Below are 16,776 nucleotides of genomic sequence, written 5' to 3' on the forward strand. Positions count from 1 at the left end.
GAGGGGGTGGAACTGGGCGGGAAGAGATGGGGCGGGGCAGAAAGAGGCGGGGTGGGAACTTGGGAGAAGGGGTGGGGGCGGGCCCTGGGGGGGGAATTAGGGGGTTGAGCACCCTCGAGCCCAGAGGAAGCCAGCGCCTGTGGTAAGGAGATTTCATTCCAAAGGAAAACAATCGCCCTACACATTTCCTTCTTCTTGAGCACATGGGGAACCTGACGCTAGTGAGGGATCTCAGACAATGACAAGAGGCCTGCCTGTGGGGAATGGTGGGACAAAGATGGAACAGTTCATAAACTACATTCACTTTGTTCATCCTCATGTATAATTAAACTTACGGCAGAGAATATATTGGAGATCTTTGTGCCACAAGACTTCAGGACTTGCATACAAACATGTTTGCCAACAAATAAACGGGACAAATTCTGCTTTCAGCAATATTGAATTTACACACAGCAATGCCATGTTGCTGAAGTCCTCTGAAGGAGAGTCTCCTTTCACAGACATTGTAGAGATCATTTTTGCACCCGGGGAATCTGGAGCCGACCACCTCAGCTGTGATTTGAGAGCAGTTGTTCCCTTGGAGCTGCATTTGTAGACATTTGGGGGGCGGGGGGCGGGAGGAGGGGAGATAGAAATTAAAAGCATATGTTTCAGGTTCACCAAAACCAACTTTATTTATTTTCAGTTTTGTGTCATTTTGTAGCTTTCTGGGGAGAAATGGAAAGATAGGAGCAGAGACAGCCCACAACAGAGCGAGGGAGCACAGCCACTGTGTGAGCTGCCAAGGTAAGGAGAGTTTGGCTGCTGCGGGAGGAGTCGGAGGGATTTCGCAATTAGAAAGGCACCAGGCCCCCCAGAAAAGTAACTGACAGACTAAAGAGAAGCAAGTACACATAACAAACATACCCTAATGCTTAGGCCCAAGACTAGCAGCAGGGAGAGGGCTACCCAGCAGGGCCGCCCAGAGGATTCAGGGGGCCTGGGGCAAAGCAATTTCGGGAGTCCCTGCCATAAAAAAAAGTTGCAATACTATAGAATACTATATTCTCATGGGGGGCCCTGTGGGGCCCGGGGCAAATTGCCCCACTTGCCGCCCCCCCCCCCCCCGGGTGGCCCTGCTACCCAGTTTACTGCATGTAGTGCAACATGTGTGATTACCTGTGCCATAGGTGCTGACTTTTATTTTTCCTGGTGGGTGCCCCACCCCCGCCCCAAAGCCCTGGCCTCGCTTTGCCTCTTCCTGCCCCCAATCCGCCCCTTCCCCCAAGGCCCCACGCCAGCTGCCGAACACCTGAACGGCGGCCCAGATGAACAGTGGTGGCTGGTGAGTGCTGACCACTATTTTTTTTCCATGGTTGCTTGATCCCCGGAGCACCCAGGGAGTTGGTGGTGCTTGAGCCCCGGAGCACCCCCGGGTGCTAGTCCTGATTCTCTCCTCACTTGTAGCAGTGTAAATCAGGAGCGACGCCAATTAAATCAGTGGAGTGACACTAGTATAAAATTAATGAACCACAGGTGGTTCACCAGCCTGGGAAGCAGTCTCATGAGTGGTGCTGTGGTTCACCAGCAGATATAAACTCAATCTGACAATTCAGAGAAGGCAAATCAGACTGGCAGTGCCAGCAGGAATCTGAAACACACTTCTTGAGTTGAAGAGGGAACTAAGCAGAGGTGAGTCTCATATATTCCCCATGGTCACATGTATAGCCGGTTTACATGTGTCAGCCATAAATATGTTAGTGTTGCTGAGGCCAGAAGTTTAGATTTTGCATTATAGCGAGTTGAACATGTTGTTTAGCACGTACCTTATCTACTGCAAATGGAGGGGAGTTCCTTGTGAGGTGTTAAGGTATGGTGAGCAAGGTTTTCCAAACCTGTCAGTTCCCTGTGTGAGGCACATCTGTAGCCAGCATGATCAGTTGGGCAGCTGCACACAACAATAGAGAGGTGCTACGTGTGCTCACCAAGCTGGACAATCATTTAAAAAATATGTGGGTTTTTTAAAGGAGGGAATATGCGTTTGGAAGTGGGTGACCAGCCTGTAAAACCATTATACCAATGATAAGCAGTGAGGGTTTTTTTTAGAATTAGTGATGTTAATCAGATTTTTATTTGCATGTGTTATTGAATAATTTGGGGTTTTTTATATTTTTGGGGAAAAACTGAGTTATTTTTGCTTTTAGAAGCAGATGATTAGCTAATTTTTGTTAGGTATTGGATAATAATGACAGTTAGTATTGTTTTTGTTTTAACAGGCTTATTTTACTGATATGGTAATTGTGGGTAGCTGGCACTTTCGGTGGTGTCCCCATAGGAACCCTTTATTTTACCCTCTATTACCCAGTGGTTTGGTATTTTTGTGATGTTTGTAATGTGAACCTTAAGTCCCACTTCCCCTTTCCAGGCATAGATATTGGTATTTTTTAGTGGCCTTAGGACTTGATCTGTATTTTTATTAGACCATTTTAAGAGGATTTTTGGTTTTTTTCATGGGGATTTATGATTGATTAGTTAGGGGGGGATTATTTTTGATCAGGGGAGAGATTGTGGTGGGCTCCCCCAAGATATTTTTGAATATTTGGGACATACAGGCCCCCAAGAACAGGGACTGCCAAACCTTATACTGAGGTTTTACGGATTTGGAGGTAGTCGTGGTTGAGCAGCATCTTATGTTACGATTTTTAGGAGTTCTTTTTTGTAAAAAGTCCAAGACATTATTAATTATGCAAAGGTTTAATTTGTGAGACATGTACTTATTTTAATTGTTTTTTTTTTTTTACTATGGTATACCAGTGGACTGGGGCGCTCCTCTATGGAATAGGGTTTTGTTTATTTTGATTTTAGGGAGTGGCCCTTTTTTAAAATTTGAGGTACATCATTTGATTGTCTGTTTTATATAGGGCTACTTTCGTATGCTTTTGTGCACGGATTTTTGTATTTATTTGTTTAATAGCTTGCTTGACCCTATATTGGAAAGTGGTTTTGGTTTTTGGCAGCTGCTTAAGCCACTGCAAATGTTTACGCTGTTACATTAGGGGTTTTTCCCCAATTTTGTGTTAGGTGGCTAGGGTCAATCATAAGATGCATGGAGTGTTCAAACGTTATTTGGAATGGCTGAATTTTGGTTTTTAGTTTGTTGCTGCTGCGGAGAGCCGCTAGAATTAGAGGCGGCTTGTCTGGCCAATCTTTTCCGGTGTGGTTTATTACCTTTTGCAGCGATTTTTTAATAGTGTGATTTATGCGCTAGACCTGACCTGAGGATTGTGGTCGATATGATATATGGAATTTTTGTTTAATTTTTAAAGCTTGTAACATTGATGTAAAAACTTTTTTTATAAAGGCCCTTTTGTTATTGGAATTTATTATTTTAGCCGTGCCATATTTACACACCACCTTATTACAAAACTTTTTAGCCACCACCTTGGTGCTGTTGGGTTCAGGAGGAAATGCCTTTATTTATTTTGAAACAAAATTAATTATTACTAGCAAGTATTGAATTTATTTTTTTGGTAATTTGTTAATAAAATTAATTTGGACCTTTGCTGGTGCATTATGGGCTGCTTTATTTTGTGCGCACCAAATGCAATTTTTTACCCAGATTTTAACATTATGTTTTATAGATTTTTAATTTGCAGTTTGCTTTACCCTATTTAGGATTTGGTTTTTGGGGGGTTTTATGCATGAATAGTTTTTGCTACATTAATTAGTTTTTGCTTTTTTATTTTTTTGGGGGGGAGAGGGGGTGTTGGTGCTTTGTATTAGCGCTCATTGGCTTGGGAGCCTTGGTGGGGTTGCTTTTAGTTTGGCTTTTAGTTACGATTGCTATACTGTGTTGTCGGGCTATTGTATTTACTCGACTATTTTAAATGGCCTTTTTGTCTGTCTTTTTGTTGTGGACTTTTGTTTGATTTTTAATATTTTGTAATAGTGCGGCAGCCACGGCCATGTTATTAGCCGCCAAACGAATAACAAAAGGCTGTGATTCATTAGGGACATGCAGGGTTTGGGCTATGAGAGCCTTCTGTTTTAGCAGGGTTGAAGCAGAGTTTTGCTTTTTATTAATTTTTATTTTGTTTAGTTTTTTAGCAGTTTTTACAATGGGTGAGTTTTTATAAAGGTGTGGGCTAAGAAAATTAATTTTTTTCCAGTAGTACTTTTAAAGAGTGGGCATTGGTAGGGGCCGGCATTTTTATCAGTGCCCTTACTTTTTTATTATTTTGATTTGGTTTGATTTTTAGTTTTTTTGTGCTGCCATTTATGGGCAGGGTTTTTTATTATTAATATTTAGGTAATTTACATTAACACAGATGCTTTTTGGCTTGCTTTTGGATTTAAAGCCATTAGCAGCTTAGAGACAGTCTTAAAAGGGACACAATTAACTTTCACCAGAGTTTTGGTTATTTTTTATTTTTGCTTTTAAATACACAGCGATCTGAAAAAGAAAGGACTTAGAAATCCTCGCTCCAAACCAAAAAATCCTAGGTGCACACACCCTCAGCCGTAGCAAAACTGAGCACAAAAAAAGAACTTAATGTTTCTCGCTCTGATCCTGAGAGAGATTTTTATATTTGGTGTATGAACCCTGGGTCGTAAAAGTGCTGGGCAATAGGGGGAGAATTAAAGTCCTCGCAACGTTCTTCTCTGACTGATGACCATTTGGAAGACATTATGAAAATATCCACTTCAAATATGACCCCCGAATATGACAAGCTTGTTGCCAAAAAGAATTGAAAAATTCTTAATAAAGTATCACACACACACACACAAACCTTCCTTTTCAGCCCACAGCTGTTTTGGCGGGGCGGCGCTGGGGAAGGAGGGTTGTTTCCGCAAGCCGGGCAGCACTGGGGAAGGAGGGGTTGTTTCTGCAGGGCTGGGCGGGGCTGGGGGGGTTTCGGCCCTCAGCTGTTTTCTTTGGAGTAATATGGCCCTTGCCACTTTACGAGTTGTGCAGACCTGGACTACATGAGCTCCTGAGGTCCCTCCCTTCCAATTCTATGATTGATTCTATGAGAAGGCAACACACCACATTTATTGAAAATACAGCAATTTAGCATATGCTTTTTAGTCACACATACACACACCATGCACACTGTCCTGCCAGTCGATGTTATAGTCCGGATCAACCCAGTGGCCAGCTAGGTTGATCTCCGGTAGGGAGGAGCCGGGTTCCATCGGTCGCAACACGATGCTCTGGGGAAGTCTTGGCAGGACAAACCCAAAGTTTCATGGCAAGGCGCCCTGTTTATATAGTGATTTTCCTTCATTAGGACCAATGAGTTTTGCTCCATTATGCTGTAATTAATTGTTGTTTGACGAGTGCTTGTTTTCTTAAAATTGTTCTTTTTATTTTTTATTACAGCTATTTTGTCCCTGTTAGGTGCCTGTCTTATTTTTAGCGTCATTAATTTGCCCTTCTTTGACATTTCAATAGGGGCGTGTTGCAGCCTCCTGGTGCCCTTGCGTCTGTCTCTGGTTTCTTCCTCATACATTTGGTTCAGCTTTACACTTATTTCTTAACACATACATTCCTTATTCACACACAAAACAGTTCTTAACAGAGACCTTCAAAATGTAACAAATAGCGGTGTTTTATGTTGAACAAAAAAGGCACCATAAATTAGGCCTTACTAAATGTTGCAACTATTTTTTCCTACATTGGGGCCTAGGTCTTTGAAATTTCTTTAATTGAATTAACATAGACACAGACAAGATCCTGTCTGGTACTTGCAAGGCATAAATAAAAAGAAAGTGGCAAATACTAGTATCCACTATTCTATTCATTTATTTTATTACCTTAATTTTTACTATAAAATATACACTGTATATAGCCAAAACATAACCAATTATATAGCACAGTAGCTACGGTACAAGTGAGGGGGCATGATTGGAGGGCACCTGTGGGAAGGGAATGATATGCCACTTTAGCTACCAGCTCTGCCCTCCTCCTGGCCCCACCATGCCCCTGGAAGAGCAGGAAGGGCCATGGGGAGACAGGAGGATAGTAACTGATGGGCTGTGAGGAGCTCATCTACCAGCTGGAGGTAGCAAGAGGAATAGCAGGGAGCCCCGGATTTGTATCTACGTCAGGAAGCTAGTGTAAAGGAAGGGGTTCTGCACAGCCCTCTGCAGTACAGGAGTACTGTAGATGTGTGTGGAATGGTCCATTCACCTCAGTGGGGTGTCCTCAGATGAATTAGAACATGCCAAAGAGATGAATAGTCTAACAAAATAGCTCTGAGTGGTGTGAAATGATCCATTTGTGCCAATGAGAGTTCCCCTCCACCTCAGTTTCAGTTGTGGAACACCATTGTTATAGAGCAACTGAAATATTAAAATCTTCTACTTATTGGGTGGGGGGAGGAGGGAGACATTATCTGCGGAACACCTGAACCAAATTTCTCCAAACTTGCACCATTGGCCCTGTTGTGGCATTACCAATATCCTAGATAATCTCATTATGCACGTGGATTTTAGAGTACTTTGAAAATTAAAAGAAGCACATAATGCGGGGGGGGGGAGGACATATATTGGGAACCTCTTGATCAGATGACCTACATTTGCACCATAAATTCTACCCCAGCCCCTGAATAGCTTTTTAGTGATTACTTCCCCAAAAGGAAAGTGGATGGTAGAAATTATCCATGACTGATCCTGAGAGAGTAAATTCAGGATTAGAGCCAAAGTTTGAGTCCCAAATATGTGTAAAAAAAAAAGAGTTATAGGAAGTGTAAAATGTGGATGCTACATGATTTTTTTAATGGGACTGTATCTCACTTAAACAACAAGGCCAAGTGAAGAGTCCTGCACTTAGGATGGAAGAATCCCAGGCACTGCTACAGGCTGGGGACTGACTGGCTAAGCAGCAGTTCTGCAGAAAAGGACCTGGGGATTACAGTGGACAAGAAGCTGGATATGAGTTAACAGTGTGTCCTTGTTGCCAAGAAGGCTAACGACATATTGGGCTGCATTAGTAGAAGCATTGCCAGCAGATTGAGGAACGTGATTATTCCCCTGTATTCAGCACTGGTGAGGCCTCATATGGAGTATTGTGTCCAGTTTTGGGCCCCACACTACAAGAAGGATGTGGACAAATTGGAGAGAGTCCAGCAGAGGGCAACGAAAATGATTAGAGGGCTGGGGCACATGACTTACGAGGAGACGCTGAGGGAACTGGGCTTATTTAGTCTGCAGAAGAGAAGAATGAGGGGGGATTGGATAGCAGCCTTCAACTACCTGAAGGGGGGTTCCAAAGAGGATGCAGCTCGGCTGTACTCAGTGGTGGCAGATGACAGAACAAGGAGCAATGGTCTCAAGTTGCAGTGGGGGAGGTCTAGGTTGGATATTAGGAAAAGCTATTTCACTAGTAGGGTGGTGAAGCACTGGAATGGGCTACCTAGGGAAGTGGTGGAATCTCCATTCTTACAGGTATTTAAGGCCCAGCTTGACAAAGCCCTGGCTGGGATGATTTAGTTGGGGTTGGTCCTGCTTTGAGCAGGGGGTTGGACTAGATGACCTCCTGAGGTCCCTTCCAACCATAATCTTCTGTGATTCTATGACCTCAAAAATCTTGCTCTGTGGTTATTTTCAAGACAAGGCTTTTTTGATGGCCTCTTTCCCCTAATCAGCTGTCTCTTACACTAACCTATGCTGTTGTGCTCCGAGCATTCTGTTCTATAAGTACATGCAATGGTGGAAAGTGACAAATTCTCACACCCAGGTCCAGCTTTTCAGCCCCACAAAGTCAGCAGTTACCCTAATTTGGGGGGAATAAGGAATGTAAAGGATAATTTCATTTTTAAAGATGATCTGTAAAGGGGCAATAACTGAGACTCTGCCTTTTTTATTTTCTTCTGATGTGTAAAGAAGGCACAAAGATTTGGGGGGCCTAGATTTTTTTTGTTTGTATGTTTGTTTGTGTTTGTTTTGGGGAAGGAAGATACATTTATGTTGCCTCTTTTTATATTAAAAATCCAGGTCCTGTCTAGCCTGGGGGACTCATGCTTTGGTTTTGTCTAGCTGAGAATTGTGATCCTGTTATAATTTGAGCTAATTTCAAAAATACTAATTACGTTGATAACTAAGGCTCTCCACAAATGTTTGCTCTGGGGGCTTGGCTACACTTGCAGATGTGCAGCGCTGGGAGTTACAGCTGTCTTCGTACAGCTGTGTAGGGAAAGCGCTGGAGTGTGGCCACACTGACAGCTACCAGCACTGCAGTGTGGCCACATTTGCAGCGGTGTTGGGAGTGGTGCATTATGGGCACTATGGGCAGCTATCCCAGCATTCAAGTGGCTGCAACGTGCTTTTCAAAAGAGGGGGGTGGGGTGGAGTGTGACAGGGAGCGTGGGGGGGAGAGAGAGAGAGAGGATTTTTGGAGCCGACACTGTGTCAGCTCCCTGCCTTGCAAATTCTGACCATTTCCCTGATGCCTCATTCACTCTTAAATGCAAACAGCCTGCAGACCAGATAAGCAGCTGCTCCGAAGGACTCCCTTCCTCCCCTCCCCCTCCCCGCCGTGCTGTTTCTCTCCTAAAGCAAACACTAGCTGTAGACATTCATCCCCCTGCCTGCCTCATTCACAGCAAACAGGCGCTGTGTTTGTTTTTTAGATAAGCAGCTCCGGGAGCCCTGAGTTCACAACAAAACAAAGAGAGGCATCATAACAAAACAAAGAGTTCTTTAGTTAAAAGCATTATGGGAAAATTCTGCTGGAGGCCAATTATAGCGCTTTTGGTGGCCACACTGGCGGAGCAGCGCTGCATCACCAGCGCTGCAATAGTTATACCCGAGGCAGAGCAGGAGTACAGCCAGCGCTGCAGGCAGGGAGATGCAGCGCTGTATGTGCCTTGCAAGTGTGGACGGTGACTAAGGGCTTGGCTACACTTACAAATTTGCAGCGCTGCAGCAGGGTGTGAAAACACACCCTCTGCAGCGCTGCAAATTGCGGCGCTACAAAGCGCCAGTGTAATCAAAGCCCCAGCGCTGGGAGCCGCGCTCCCAGCGCTGTCCGTTATTCCCCACAGGGAGCTGGAGTACGGACAGCGCTGGGAGAGTTTTCTCCCAGCGCTGGCGCTTTGACTACACTTAGCGCTTCAAAGCGCTGCCGCGGCCAGCGCTGCCGCGGCAGCGCTTTGAAGTTTAAGTGTAGCCATAGCCTAAGTTGCAGCGCTGTAAAGCCTCCACCAGTGCTGCAACTCTCCAGTGTAGCCAAGCCCTCAAGCACAAAGTTTTGTGGTTTGCTGGAGACTGAGCCCCCACATCCTGATACAAACAAACATTTGCAAAGTGTCTAGGTTAGCATTTACACTCACTTAACAAGCAATTGGCAATCAACTACAACAGGAGGACAAACACTAGTCTTGACAAAGCCTATGACAACAGGAGACCTAGTGAAATGATAACCTCGCAAGAGTCAAGGGACAGAAAATTGAGCAATGGAGAGAGGAAGGGATTTTAAATCACACCTTGAAAAACTCTGTGTTTTGTCTGATTTAACATCCGTGCCAAATGAATATTTTGGATAAAGGATGCATGGGTGCAAGGGAGGGATGAGAGAGACAAATTTGCCCCTAGATTTTTACTAACCTGGGGTGGGGGCAGAACAGTCCTCCCTTCCCCTCCTAAAGAGCATCCCTGAGGACAGACACCCCTCCCCCAGCCCAGGCAGAGCAGCTCAGCAATTGAAGAAATGGGGAGCAGGGGCAGTAGCAGTGACTCTGCGTGCACCCGCACCCACACTCACACCCACACACACAGCCCCAGCCCAACCAGGCTCCCTCTGCCTGGAATGGGACTGACCTGCTGCTTGCAGTTAAAGCCAGGCTGGGAGTTGCAGGAGCCTGTTCAAGAGATGTAGGTAGGAGGCAGGGCAACCCAGGTGAGCAGATCTCACAGCTGCTGATCATCCTAGGGGCCACAAAACAGCTGATAGGTGGGGGCAGGACTGCTAAACAGCTAGTTAGCAGAGTCCACTAAACAGCTGATAAGCACAACCACCTATTAGCTCACCAGTGGGGGTGGGGCCACCCTGGAACTGCTGATCTGTGGCCAGGTCTGCATAACTACTATTGTCAGTGGGTGCTCAGCACCCACTGTTTTACTTTCCGTGGGTGAAGCACCCACAGAGTCGGCACCTACGACCTGCCCTGTGGACAGGTGGTGTATGCATGCATGCAGGGCAAGTAACTCACGGCTGTCAAAGACAGAGTATGTGCTCTTGAGGCCACAGCGGCTGCACTAGAGAAGCAAAGGGAGACAGAGAGGTACATTGAGGAGACTGTCAAGGACATAAAGCAGTCCCACTTCCTGTTTGACTGCCCTTGTGCTGTCAAGGAGGAGGAAAGTCTCCAGGCAGAAGCGCATCAAGCTGGCATGGAGAGAAATGATCCAATAGTTGGGAAGGGACCCACTTTCTGGATGATGTCATGGTATCCTCGCTAACTGAGGACATCAACCGGGCAGGGACCCTGTTGTACTTAAACCACCGGACAGGATCTTTTCAGGGAGATAAGGCAAAGCGCCACATTTATTGGTAATACATATATCAATTAACATTGTATCATATGCATATGATATATATAACACTTATGCACTCAGATACACACACAAACACACTCTGTCTTGTTGGAAGAGGGGTGGAGCCAGACTTCTGTCAGTCTGGATCGATGCTCCGATGTTGACAAGATGAGACCCAGGGTCCTCTGCAAGACACATCACATTTATAGCAGCTTCCCTCTCATGCAAATATATACCAGATGCAAAATCTGTGTCGGTCAGTTGGTCATTTGTGGCGCTTCCTTCTGGGTGTTGTCTTAATGCTGCCACATTTATTTTCAAAGAGGGTGTTTTCAAAAGAAGGTGCTTGCTTCTAACTCTGAAGGCCATCAATATGTCTGATCTTCTTTAATGAACCACTTGACAAGTTTTATTGTTCTTGGGTCTGGCTTCCATTTCCTCTCCAACTCTTGCAGCTGTCTGGAGGTGTTTGCCTTCCATGCCTTACTCATTCACACCTCATTCATTCAACAGGACAATTGAATAAAAGGGGGGAGGATCTTATTCTACTCCTAGCGAAAAGACATTTTTCTTCTACCTTAACTATCCTTAGGGGATAACACATTATACCAGGGCTCAATACAAAGTTTCTATATAAGGATTTGCATCCGAAGAAGTGAGCTTTAGCTCACGAAAGCTCATGCTTAAATAAATTTGTTAGTCTTTAAGGTGCCACAAGTACTCCTGTTTTTTTTTGCGGATACAGACTAACACGGCTGCTACTCTGAAACCTGTCATTATGCAAGGCACTGCATTTAGCCGTATGGAGTGGAAATCCATCAACTTCATGAAAAAACTCGTACAAGCTATGCATCCGAAGAAGTGAGCTTTAGCTCACGAAAGCTCATGCTTAAATAAATTTGTTAGTCTTTAAGGTGCCACAAGTACTCCTGTTTTTTTTTTGCGGATACAGACTAACACGGCTGCTACTCTGAAACCTGTCATTATGCAAGGCACTGCATTTAGCCGTATGGAGTGGAAATCCATCAACTTCATGAAAAAACTCGTACAGCTATGCATCCGAAGAAGTGAGCTTTAGCTCACGAAAGCTCATGCTTAAATAAATTTGTTAGTCTTTAAGGTGCCACAAGTACTCCTGTTTTTTTTTTTGCCTATATCAAAGGACTTTCATACAAAGTTGTATGAAAATAGAGGTTATATATGGAAAGACTTAAATGCAAGGTTATATGAAGAGGCATAATACAAAGTCATACGACAATGATACACAGTTATGCGAAGATGCTTAATGCAGAGATTTATCTACACTGTCCCCCTTTTGACCTCTCAAGAACAATTCTTGTGTGGTCACTATTTAAATCTTCCGTATCTGTTTTAAAGCTATGTATTGGGTCATGATTTCAGCCTGTGATTTCAATTTAGAAGAGATGTGTTTTATCCAGAAGCACATGCAGAGCATTAGAACCAACATAACAGTCTGGATTACTAATAGAACAATGATGGAATGAAAAACTATATTTAGAACTGCGGACCAGGTGGGTGACCAACCCTTAAACACGTCGTACCAGTGGTGAATACTTAATCGCCTTGCCTGCTCAGCCACCTTAAGGGTATGTCTACACTATGAAATTAGGTCGATTTTATGGAAGTTGAGTTTTAGAAATCGATTTTATACAGTCAATCGTGTATGCCCCCACTAAGCGCATTAAGTCGGCGGAGTGTGTCCTCACTACCATGGCTAGCATCGACTCATGGAGCGGTACACTGTGGGAAGCTATCCCACAGTTCCTGCAGGCTCCACTGCCCGTTGGAATTATGGGTTAAGCTCTCAATGCCTGATGGGGCAAAAACATTGTCGTGGGTGGTTTTGGGTACATGTAGTCACTCTCCCCTCCCTCCCTCCATGAAAGCAACTGCAGACAATCATTTCACACCTTTTTGCCAAGGTTACCCATGCAGACGCCATAGCATGGAGCCTGCTCTGCTCACTGCTGCTGTTGTGAGCACTGTAAACACCTCACACATTATACTGCAGTATGTGCAGAACCTGGCTAAGAGACGCCAGCACGAGGATGATTGTGAGGAAGACATGGACACAGACGTTCCTGAAAGCACATGCTGTGGCAACAGGGACATCATGGCGGCAGTGGGGCTGGTTGATAGAATGGAACGCGGATTCTGGGTCTGGCAAACAAGCACAGACTGGTGGGACTGCATAGTGTTGCAGGTATGGGATGATTCCCAGTGGCTGCGAAACTTTTGCGTGCATAAGGGCACTTTTCTGGAACTCTGTGAGTTGATTTCCCCCGCCCTGAAGAGCAGGAATACCAAGATGAGAGCTGCCCTGACTGCTGAGAAGCGAGTGGCGATAGCTCTGTGGAAGCTTGCAATGCCTGACTGCTACTGGTCAGTCAGGAATCAATTTGGAGTGGGCAAATCTACTGTGGGGACTGCTGTCATTCAAGTAGCCAATGCAATCACTGACGTTCTACTATCAAGGGTACTGACTCTAGGAAATGTGCAGGTTATAGTGGATGGCTTTGCTGCAGTGGGTTTCCCCTTAACTGTGGTGGGGTGATAGATGGAACGCATATCCCTATCTTGGCACCAGACCACCTTGCCAACCAGTACATAAACCACAAGGGGCACTTCTCAATGGTGCTGCAAGCACTGGTGAATCAAAAGGGATGTTTCACCGACATCAATGTGGGATGGGCAGGAAAGGTGCATGACGCTCGCATCTTTAGGAACTCCAGGCTGTTCGAGCAGCTGCAAGAAGGGACTTACTTCCCAGACCAGAAAACTACTGTTGGGGATGTTGAAATGCCAATAGTTATCCTTGGAGACCCGGCCTACCCCTTGCTCCCATGGCTCATGAAGCCATACACAGGCACCCTGGACAGTAGTAAGGAGCAGTTCAATTATAGGCTGAGCAAGTGCAGAATGGTGGTAGAATGTGCCTTTGGATGTTTAAAAGCTCCCTGGTGCTGTTTGCTGAGTAGGTTAGACCTCAGCACAACCAATATTCCCATTGTTATTACTGCTTGCTGTGTGCTCCATAATATCTGTGAGAGTAAGTGGGGAGACGTTTATGGCGGGGTGGGAGTTTGAGGCAAATCACCTGGCTGCCAATTTTGAGCAGCCAGACACCAGGGCAATTAGAAGAGCACAGCTAGGTGCGCTGCACATCAGAAAGGCTTTGAAAACCAGTTCAATGACTGGCCAGGCTATGGTGTGACAGTTGTGTGTGTTTCTCCTTCATGCAAACCCACCACCTTTGTTGATTTTAATTCCCTGTAAGCCAACCACCCCCCACCCACCCCACCCCTTTGATCATAGCTGGCAAAGGAAATAAAGTCACAGGACTTGTCTACACTAGGCGTTTAAACCAGTTTTAGGAGCGTAAAACCGATTTAACGCCACACCCGTCCACACTAGGAGGCACCTTATATCGATTTTAATGGCTCTTTAAATCGGTTTCTGTACTCCTCCCCGACGAGAGGAGTAGCGCTAATATCGGGATTAACATATCGGAATAGGGTTAGTGTGGCCGCAAATCAACGGTATTGGCCTCCGGGCGGTATCCCACAGTGCACCACTGACCGCTCTGGACAGCATTCTGAACTCGGATGCACTGGCCAGGTAGACAGGAAAAGCCCCGCGAACTTTTGAAATTCATTTCCTGCTTCCCCAGCGTGGAGAGCTCATCAGCACAGGTGACCACGAACAGCTCATCTGCACAGGTAACAATGCAGTCTCCTGAGAATCGAAAAAGAGCTCCAGCATGGACTGCACGGGAGGTACTGGATCTGATCGCTATATGGGGAGAGGATTCAGTGCTAACAGAACTGCGTTCCAAAAGACGAAATGAAAAAGTATTTGAAAGAATTTCTAAGGCTATGACGGATAAAGGCCACAGCAGGGACTCAGTGCAGTGCAGAGTGAAAGTTAAGGAGCTCAGACAAGCCTACCAGAAAACCAAAGAAGCAAACGGAAGGTCCGGGGCAGGTCGAAAAACATGCCACTTCTATGCTGAGCTGCATGCAATTTTAGGGGGCTGCGCCACAACTACCCCACCCCTGACCGTGGATTCCAAGGTGGGGGTTGTAATCTCTGCCATGTCTGAGGATTATGCAGACGGGGAAGATGAAGATGAAGAAGAGGAGGATGACCTAGCAGAGAGCACACAGCACTCCGTGAGCCCCAGCAGCCAGGAGCTTTTTCTGACCCTGACGGAATTACCCTCCTCCCAGCCCTCCCAAGCAACTATCCCAGACAATGACGCCATGGAAGGGACCTCTGGTGAGTGTACCTTTGCAAATAGCAAACATTGTTTTTTAAGCAAGCGTTTTTTAATGATTGATTTGCCCTGAGGACTTGGGATGCATGTCCGGGGATTGAGAGGAAATCCTCCAGGGACATCTCGATGAAGCGCTCCTGTAGGTACTCCAGAAGCCTTTGCAGAAGGTTTCTGGGCAAGGCAGCCTTGTTCCGCCCACCATGGTAGAAGACTTTACCACGCCATGCATGTAGCAAGTAATCAGGTATCATAGCATGGCAAAGCATAGCAGCGTATGGTCCCGGTGATTGCTGGCATTCAAGAAGCATCCGTTCTTTATCTCGCTGTGTGATCCGCAGCAAAGTTATATCGTTCAGGATAACCTGGTTAAAAATCAGGAATTTAAGTAAGGGGGATGGCCATTTTCCTACTGGGTTCGTGGACTGCAGCAGCTTAAAAAAAACCTTTCCTGCACGTAGCCAAGCGGGGGGAGGGGAGGAGTGAAATGCCGATGATCTTTTTTGTGTTTGGTCACCGGTGATCTTCCCCAAGCTACCAGCCATGCAGTGGGTGGGGGGGGGGGGTGGGAAGGGTGTTGATTAGCAGGGAGCTAGCGTGGTATTAGCCATGCATTGTGGGGAGGGGTAAATCACTGCAGAAGCCGAAAGACAGTGGCTTACCATGGCCGCATGCAAGTTGAATTCTGATGCCTGGACCTGTGTCTGTGAGATCTGTAACTCCAGAGCTGCAGGCACTCACTATTAAGATGAAAAATGCGACCTTGTAGGGAAATCACATGTGCTATGTAAGGTGAATAGTGCTGTTCACTGTGAAAGTGTATAACCATTGTTCTGTAAAATGTATCTTTTTAAATATTTCTCTCCCTCATGCAGCTGCAAATATTTCAAGCGTCCCTCCTCCATCCCAAAGGCTAGCACAGATAAGGCGGAGGAAAAAGAAGAAGAGAGATGAAATGTTCTCAGATATTATGGAAGTTACACGCAATGAAAGAGCTCATCTGAATGAGTGGAAGGACGTGGTATCAAATTACAGGAAAGATGCCAGTGAACATGAGGACAGGAGAGACACCTGAGATGAGAGGTGGCGGCAGGAAGACCGGCAGGAAAATCAGAGGTGGCGGCAGGAAGATCAGCGGTGGCGGGATGCAACTCTGGGGCTGCTGTGTGATCAAACTGACATGCTCCGGCGTCTGGTGGAGCTTCAGGAACGGCAGCAGGATCACAGAGTGCCGCTGCAGCCCCTGTATAACCACCCTCAACCCTCACCATGTTCCACATCCTCCTCACCCAGATGTGTAAGAACGCGTGGGGGGAGGCTCCGTGCACCCGCCCACTCCACCCCCGTGGACATCCCAACCAGAAGGCTGTCGTTAATGTGAAATTTTTTTAATGGCCTTCTCCATCCTTCCTATCCTCCTCCCAAACCACACCCTTACTTTTCTCCCTTTTTCTATAATGAATTAATAAACAATTCATGATTTTTAAACGTGACTTTATTTGCATAAGTAAGCTGTACTCGAAGGGGGAGGGTGAGTTGCTTACAGGGAATGAGTCAATCAAGGGGGGTTGGGTGTTCATCAACAAACACAGCAGTCACACTGTACCCTGGCCATTGATGAAGCTCGTTTTCAAAGCTTCTCTGATGCGCACCGCTTCCTGGTGTGCTCTTCTAATCTCCCTGGTGTCTGGCTGCGCGTAATCAGCGGCCAGGTGATTTGCCTCAGCCTCCCACCCCGCCATAAAGGTCTCCCCCTTACTCTCACAGAGATTGTGGAGAATACAGCAAGCAGCAATAACATAGGGGACATTGGTTTGGCTGAGGTCTGAGCGAGTCAGTAATGTCCGCCAGCGCGCCTTTAAACGGCCAAATGCACATTCCACCACCATTCTGCACTTGCTCAGCCTGTAATTGAACAGATCCTGACCACTGTCCAGGCTGCCTGTGTATGGCTTCATGAGCCA

General features: G+C 45.9%; 1 protein-coding gene across 1 annotated transcript in view; it reads left to right on the forward strand.

Annotated features, from left to right (window-relative positions):
• The first annotated feature begins 718 nt into the window (after positions 1-718).
• LOC120380952 (agouti signaling protein) overlaps positions 719-16,776 on the forward strand; it is a 129,397-nt gene continuing 113,339 nt past the window's right edge. The window contains exon 1 of the mRNA XM_039498891.1: positions 719-786. The gene's annotated coding sequence lies outside the window, so the exon portion shown is untranslated. The remainder of the gene's footprint in view (positions 787-16,776) is intronic.

Source organism: Mauremys reevesii, linkage group 13, assembly GCF_016161935.1.
Source record: "Mauremys reevesii isolate NIE-2019 linkage group 13, ASM1616193v1, whole genome shotgun sequence".
NCBI classification, from domain to species: Eukaryota; Metazoa; Chordata; order Testudines; family Geoemydidae; genus Mauremys; species Mauremys reevesii.